Source organism: Microtus pennsylvanicus, chromosome 1 (assembly GCF_037038515.1).
Source record: "Microtus pennsylvanicus isolate mMicPen1 chromosome 1, mMicPen1.hap1, whole genome shotgun sequence".
Classification (NCBI taxonomy): Eukaryota; Metazoa; Chordata; class Mammalia; order Rodentia; family Cricetidae; genus Microtus; species Microtus pennsylvanicus.
The window spans coordinates 193,613,199-193,621,426 of NC_134579.1; positions in this window are offsets into that span (position 1 = coordinate 193,613,199).

Sequence of the window (8,228 nt, forward strand, 5' to 3'; positions counted from 1 at the left end):
CTCCCCTGCCATCAGAAACTCATGAGAGTCTTGTGCTCAGAGCAGCTGCAGGCACAGGAAAACAAGTTGTTTTGCCCAGATCACTCCAGCAGGCAAAGGGTCTGAGGCAGGTCAAGAAAGTCAAGGGGCCAGGGGTCTGCAGCCCCCAACAGCTCCTGCTTTTCTATATAATTAGATCAGGTCTATTTTGGGTTGAAGAAGCACATATTCACATCTTACCCAAAAGAACACTTGCCTCAGCATGCAAGGCCTCTGTCTTAGGTTGACTGTGACAGGCTCCTGTCTTACCTGTCTGGCTCACTGGTCTTTCCATAGCCTGCTAACCCCTACTGTGCTCAGAGGAAGCCCACTCTCTTGGGCAAATAGCTGCTGCTGCTGCTGCTGCTGCTGATGATGATGATGATGATGATGATGATGATGACGCCTGTTGTAGAGGCAGAGCAACAGAAACCTTCCAGCTACAGGAGCTTCTAAGGGCAGCTGTTCAGCAAGCCTAGGCTGTATGGGAGTGGCTGGATTGGCATGGGCGTGGCACAAATATAATGAAAGGAAAGGGAGCAGCCAACCATATACTCCAACTGCTCTTATAAAATGTCAAACCAAAAAAAAAAAAAAACCACCTTGGAGAAAATTATATAGGGAATTCTGAATATCTAAGGTAGTGGCAACCTGTCTGGCTAGGGTATCAACAGTGCTAGCCAAACAGTCGTCTGACTGGTGACAATTCCAGTTGTCTCAGAGGCCGCAGTGGTGACAATAGAAACCACCACAATTGTGGTGATTCTGAAGTCTTAGCCAGAACGGCTCCACCAACCCAGGCACCAACTGGACCAGGGCGATGTGCTGCTGGCACCACACTGCAGAGTCAGGGACTGCTGCCTCCTCACCCAGCCTCTGCCTTCTCGGCCTCTCTGTGAGCACTCACAACAGTCAAGCACTCACAACAAGGACTCCAGGAAGCAGGCTAGCACCCAGGAATCACAGGAGGAGCCAAAGCTCACTGCCTGCATATAGTAAGAAGGCCTGCTTGTTTTCCAGCTGCCTGGCAGTTTAGACCCAAAAATAACCACACAGAAACTATATTATTTAAAACACTGCTTGGCCCATTAGCTCTAGCTTCTCATTTTCTAACTCTTAACATCTTAATTTAACTGATCTCCATTAAACTGTGCATCACCAGGAGGTTGTGGCCTACCAGAGTTTTAGCACATCTGTCTCTGGTAGTGACTCATGGCTTCTCTCTGACTCCACCTCCTTTCTCCCAGCATTCAGTTTAGTTTTCCCCACCTAGCTATATTCCTCTATAGCTCTGCTATAAGCCCAAAACAATTCCTTTATTAACCAATGATATTCACAGCATACAGAGGGGAATCCCACATCACCTCCCCTTTTCTGTTTAAATAACAAAGAAAGCTTTATCTTTAACATAGTAAAATTACATATCTTTTATCATAACTAAGGAAAACAATAACTATAATTATAAATTCTTCAACTCCATCAGACTCCAGAAGGATATAATAGTACCTAAGTACACAGGAAGTATATTGTAAGCAACTTCCAAAAATTCTAGACATGACAGAGATATCTCACTGCCTGGATAGTCACCCAAAGTTCTTCTGTACCATTGGGGTATCCATCTTCAGCCTACAGGCCCATAGTCTCTGGAAGACTTTCAACGAAACAGGAAATTCAAAGACAGTTCCACCAGTATTGGCAGTTTGTCAGTCACTTTCTTCTGTGTCCTACAGAATGTTTAGCAGACTCTTTCATGAAGTAGGAAACAGAAGGATTGTCTCACCTTTAGGCAAGTTCAGCAATCATTGCTCTGTGGGTCCTGCATGTCCAGTTTATGCAACAATTCAGGTAAGAGCAGTTTCTTGCCTGAATGGCTAGCAAATTCCCTGAGGAGCCTCTTTGATGTCCATCTTCCTCTTAAAGTAATTGGTGCTGCCAGGAGCAGATATGTATCTGTCATGAAAAGTCTTAACTTCTTAAAACATTTTAAATGCAATATTTTGTAGTCTTTGAATGATTTAAAGAATACCTATTTATCTGAAATACATCTCTATACATCTAGAAAATCTAACTAACATGACTATAAGCTTAATTATTATAGATGAGTCTCTATTTACCTATATTTCTTAATTATACATTATGTTTTTAAATGAGTTAAACAAACACAATACCTTAATCAAGAGCAGATATATATCATAAAATTGATATTAAATTTGTATCAATATACCAAGATCCATACCAATGCAAATTATCCATCTCTATAGCATATCCACCTTTAAATAAAAACAAACATTTATAAACAATATTTGGGAATATGGGAATAGTTATTCTCCAAACTGCTTTCTGCTGTTTATTGGGCAAAGTAATTTTTTGAGGGGTGTTCAAGGCAACCTTTCAGGGGGTCTTAGTCCATCGAACCATATTAGTCTGGAAGCAATCCACAGGTTCTCATCCTTTGTGAAAACAAAAGAAGAACTTCTTTTCCAAAGCAACATATCCTTAGACCCAAATTCTGAAGTCAAGATACCTTTATAATATACATGTTGCTTTAGCTTAGCAGTCCATACAATGAAATGTATCTCTGTACTTAGCTCCTTCACAGTCAAAAAATTCTATGAAGACACAAAAATATACATAATCCAGACACTCTGTGTATATTCCATCTTTATGTGGCTTATTTTTCTTTACTCTTTTTAATCTATGACTATCTGTACTATGTCTCTTTAAAGACTTTGCCCTTTTTTAAACCATTTACCTTTTTTATAACTGTTTATACTCTTTTTCTTCTCTCTTCCAAGCTACATACACTTATCCAACACTGTGACCCATTCATAGGAACTCATGAGGGTCTTGTGCTCAGAGCAGCTGCAGGCACAGGAAAACAAATTGTTTTGCCCAGTTCATTTCAACAGGCAAAGGGTCTGAGGCAAGCAAAGAAAGTCAAGAGGCCAGAGGTCTGCAGCCCCAAACATGAAAGCACATGTCTAGCTATGTCTATGGGAGTCTTTCCACAAAGTATTAACTGAGCAAGGGCAAGCAACGTGAGTGCAGGTGGCATCATCCACCAAAATGAATGAAGGGGAGAAGCCAAACTGAGCACCAGCACCCATATGTCTCGGCTTCCTTTGCAGATGCAATGATACCAAATGCCTCATGCTTTTCCTCCATGCCTTCCTCATCCCAGTCCTCATTCTGTGAGCCAAAGCCAACCTTTCTTTTTTCAGGCTGCTTTATTAGGGTACTTGTTAGGTACACCGAGGAAAACAGCAGCAAATACATAGATATAGGGCAGCCCTCTTGTCTCAGGCTTAGACAGCACAAAGTTCTCTTCTAAAGCTAGATGTACCAAGTTCTAAAAGAAGTCCAAAGAGCCAAACCATACAACGACCTATTCCAAAAAGCCATGGATCAAACATAGATGTTGACAGCAATGAAGAAAAAGAATGTAGCAACACCAATACATATACTCTGTTGTTGGTGAGTAAAAAAAGAACATGCTTGTATTTAATACAATTAGATTGCCCTTCCCACTGTTATTAAATCTTGAGTGTGACTTCTGCCCAAAGACTCTCAGGGTGGAAGTACAGCCATCTCTTCCTCCAGTCTGCCAAGGAGCATGGAGTTTCCACCTCCAAGTTGAAGGATGTCCTGATGTCCATAGCGAGAATTGCTCAAAATTTCTAAGAAATATAACACAGTGCCGTGTAGTGCTCTGTTTCAACAGAAGTGAGCAGGGATCAATTGCATTGCCAGTCAGTCCCAGAAAAAAAGTCCCCAAGTGAACTAAAGCCAAAGTTCCATTTTATGAAGATGAAGTATAAAGAAGACAGGAGTAGCAAGAAAGCATTGTGGTAGAGATCCCACATTGGCCCAAGGGGACTGAGGGACAGATTGTGTGTGTGTGTGTGTGTGTGTGTGTGTGTGTGTGTGTGTGTGTAGTGTGTGGGGTGGGGATCAAAGGTTCATTTACATATTTGCTAACAACTAATTTTTCTCAGTTAATAACCAGCTTACTGTTTAAACCAGCACAGCACAGCAGTGAGTTCCTAAGAAGCCATTGCCCAGTCTTTCCTAACGGTTCATATTTACTTAGTAATAGTTCCCTCTACAAAAACAGAAATGAAACCAAGAATTGAGCATTTTTATTTGTGATACAAAATAAAATTACTCGGCCAAGTATCTGAGGCAAGTGGTGACAGTAAATTAAACTGGAATTCACAGGAGTGAATTTCCTGAATAGTCTGGGATTGCAGCCACCCATTGCTTTCAGCCCGTAGCACTTGGCTTCAAACCTTCTGCCTTCTTTAAGAGAAGGATCTTGTTCCTGGGACTAGTGACTAACAAAGTTACCTCAGATGTCCCTCTACCAGAATGGGTCTTGGAATTCTTCCTTCCCCCACATAGCTCCTGTAAAGGATTGGGGGCCCTATAGGGCATACCCATATTTCTATATGGTATGGCAGCCAGGCTATCGAGCCATAGTCAGTATCTGAAGTGGTCATGTACCCTTCCAGACAGGTTGTCACTACCCTAACAAAAAGCTCAGGATATGCTCTCCTTGCTTTGTAATTACATAGATCACCTGAGAAGAGGTGTCAATTCCAAGCTAGTGACAGAGCTGAGGATGTGACTAAAAGCCATTCACCTGGTTACCCTAGGAGACAGTATGCTAATGAATTTCTCCCTCAGTTTATGTTTTGATATATAATGCTGTTTGGAGAATAAACAAAAGGAATTCTTCTGCATGTGAACTCAGGACTTCATGAGGGACCACTGAGAATCTCCCTCCCCATAAAGCCATATGAGTGTCTTTATTCTCGTGCCTCCATGCCCATCAAGAAAAGATAGTTTATGTTGAGATCTGGTCCAGAGAAAATAATTTCAGGTCCAGGCTAACACCGGTCCCCGACACTATAGAGGAGGGTGGCATTTTGGAAGGAGGCAGCTTTGATGTGATGATGGAGTCCATAATGTCATAACCCCATTCCCACAGAGAGGTGTTTTTGTCTTCTTAGAACTAGTTTTGTAGTGGCTCTGACTTGCAAACATTATCCTTTCTTCCCTTTATTTTCTTTATTTATTTTTAAGACAGAACCTTCTCTGTAGCCCTGACTGGCCTGGTACTTACTATGGGGCCTGGAGCAGCTTCAAACGCTTGTCTCAGAGCTGGGTGGCTGGGACTACAGGTGTGCAGGATTCAAAGCTGCCTTGTAATAACTAAACCACCAGACTTGTATCAGGCCCTTGGAATGTGTTTATTAGGGGATCTCTTTTCACTAGAGAACAATGCTGGGAAAGACGGAAGGGGCAGTTGAGGGCACAGATGTCCAATTTTACTTGGATCCATGGGTCCTATGTTATGAAATTCCAAGGCCTCTCAGATGCTATCCCTGATTACTGACTGATTAAAGTCCTTAACATGGGAGTAGGGAAGATGGCTTTGTCCCTTGTCTGAGGTGGGTGGCCCTGGTGTCCAGGACTGACCAGCTCAACTACCCAGACCCACAGTCGGGCCTAGGGTTGACCCATTCTCAACATCTATGCTATCTAGGACCTGCTGGAGCTCATGATGGGTGGGGTCCTGTGGAATGATAGCTGCAGGATCTCCGTGACTCTCAGAGGCCATGGGATATCCTAGAGGAGTTTCGTTGAGGGCCCAGTGAGAGTGGTGTGTGTACCAGAAACCAGAGGCCTTGAACCAGACCCGTGGCTCATTGCAATGAACATTTGCAAGTAAAGCTGACGGTGTGACACACTGAGGCTTCTAATGCCCAATGCCATCAGGAAGAATGAAGAGGTGATGGAAAGGGGGACAAGATGGAAGAGCGAAGAGGATTTTTGTTGTTATATTGTTTTTGTTTTTGTTTGTTTGCTTGTTTTCAATTTTTTAAAATTTTTATTGGGGGGCACTGTAGGGGGAGAAGAAGACATGGAGGTACTGGGAGGTGAGCAGAATGAAGAAAGAAAAGAAGGAAGGGAGGGAGGGAGGGAGGGAGGGAGGGAGGGAGGGAGGGAAGGAGGAAGGAAGAAGGAAGGAAGGAAGGACCTTAAGTGCACTTGGGCTGAGCCCACACCCGCTACTGGTCACATTCCCATTTGTCTTCCTTTAATGAAATTTCAACTGTTCCTCCTCTTTTGTTCAGTGTTTGTTGTTTCTGTTTGCTTGTTCGTTTGTTTGTTTGAGACAGGGTCTTATGTGTAGAGGCCCAAAAATGTGAGCCTATTTCCGTGTTGACCAAAGGTCAGAGAATTGGAACCTACCTCTACTCCTTCAAGGTTGTTGTGTTTCTACCTCAAACAAAGTTCCCATCTAGATTTATATCAGAGTTCTTACTCTCGAGGTTATTGTCATCAGGCGTGGCTAATATTCAGCCCTTGTATTTCAAGAATAGAGAAGTAGATCTGTTTCTACCTCAAACAAAAGTCTTAGGATTCTTTATGGAGACAATATTGGATTCCACCCTGGGAGTGGTTTGCTACAGAATGTTTTGTTCTAGGAGGTGTGAGCAGACTTGTTTTGTTCTAGCAACAGAATGTTTAACTATGAAAGAAGCCAGAGACTTTCGATTGGTATGCTCATTTCATTGTGTCATGTTAATGCAGTTTTTTGTCTTACTCCTACCTTTTGGGGTCAGGGGTATTTAAACAAATGGAAATTAAACACGGATGAATTTCAGTACTCACTGGAATTCCCTCCCAAAACTATCCTATGTTTCTCCGTTTCATTATTTTTGTTCGTGTCTTCATATTCTTTACTATATTTCTAAATCTACCCTGGCAAGAGATACTTTTGTCGAGGCTGGTCCCCAACACTTATGAAGCCCACGCAGGTCTTTAACTATGTTGCTAATGATGACCTTGATCTCCTGATCCTCCAACATCTATCCCCCTTCCCCCAGTTCAGGAGATCCCCACTATCTTAGGATCTTTATCTCTTTCATGGTGTGGTTCAAAAACACAGGGCTGCAGGCATACTCACAGTTTACATCCTGGATACGAGCCGTCAGCCATAGCACAAATGCTGACACACAGCAAAGCTGGCACTGAACTCTGCGTTCTAAGAGCCTTCTCTCTGCATACATAGAATTCCTCTCTCCAATAGAGACGTTTTTCTACCACCAGTACACTACTTGTTCATAAATATTCCTAGCTTTTGGCAGAGCCCGAGAATCTTGACAGCATCGACAGCAGAAATCCTTATGGGTCCCCTTCGTTTCTTCGCTGGGTTTTAGAACTCTGTTTTCCCCCAAACGAGGCATTCCGGACACTCATCCTTCTATCCTTTCTTTCTGATTCCCCAGGAAGACACTTCTTACCGGTATTGTCCATATATTCAGAGAGGGAAAGCTAATTGTGCAGACAAAAGTGCCCTGAAAGATATTCAAAGCTAGGAAGTATGCTCTCCCCATCCCCAACTCGGACAGGAAGTCGTGGGGAGGTTGGGGGAGGCTGGGAACACTGGCAGCGGGGGTGAGGGGCTGGGGTGGGAGGGTGGGGGGGTGGGAGGGTGGGGGGGTGGGGGCTGTTTGAGAGGCATTCCTAAGCTGCACAGTGGAGCTGTAGGGAAATGGAAAAGGCAGCAATCCCGTCAATCACAAACCTTGGCAGGCAAGATGGTAAAGCGGTTCTATGGGGACAGTGGTATGACAGGTAAGAACTTGGCCTTCCAGGTTTGTTAATCTTCCTTATTGAATCCTCAGCTCAGCGAAGGAGCCAGGATGGGCACAGGACGCTGCTGGACTAGAGGAGGAGCCGCCTGAGATGACAGAAAGCCTGCTGGTTCTGTTTGCAGAGCAGGGCCTGGGAAGGTGGTCTGAGGATTAATGTTCTACGCATGGTGCTTTTTTTTTTCTGTCTGGTGTCTTTTATCACCTCAGTATGCCTGGGAGGTTTCCTGAGGGTGGAGCTCACATCTACTGTGGCTAGGTTGCTGTATTTATCAAAGGGATTCCTAGGCTTCAGATGATCACGTGGTTAATCCTCTCTTGTGGGCTTTGGAACAAGACAGACCTGGTTCCAAAGGCTGCCAGGCCACTGTGAACATGAGGCTTAAGCTCTCTAAACTTCATTAAAAATAATAATAATAATAATAATAATAAAAACAAAACATAATATATACTATAATAAATACTTCAGAAATGCCATTTTAGATTACTACCACTGTTTAGGTGTGGACAGCTGCAAAAACATCTGTGAATATGAGGACAAATACC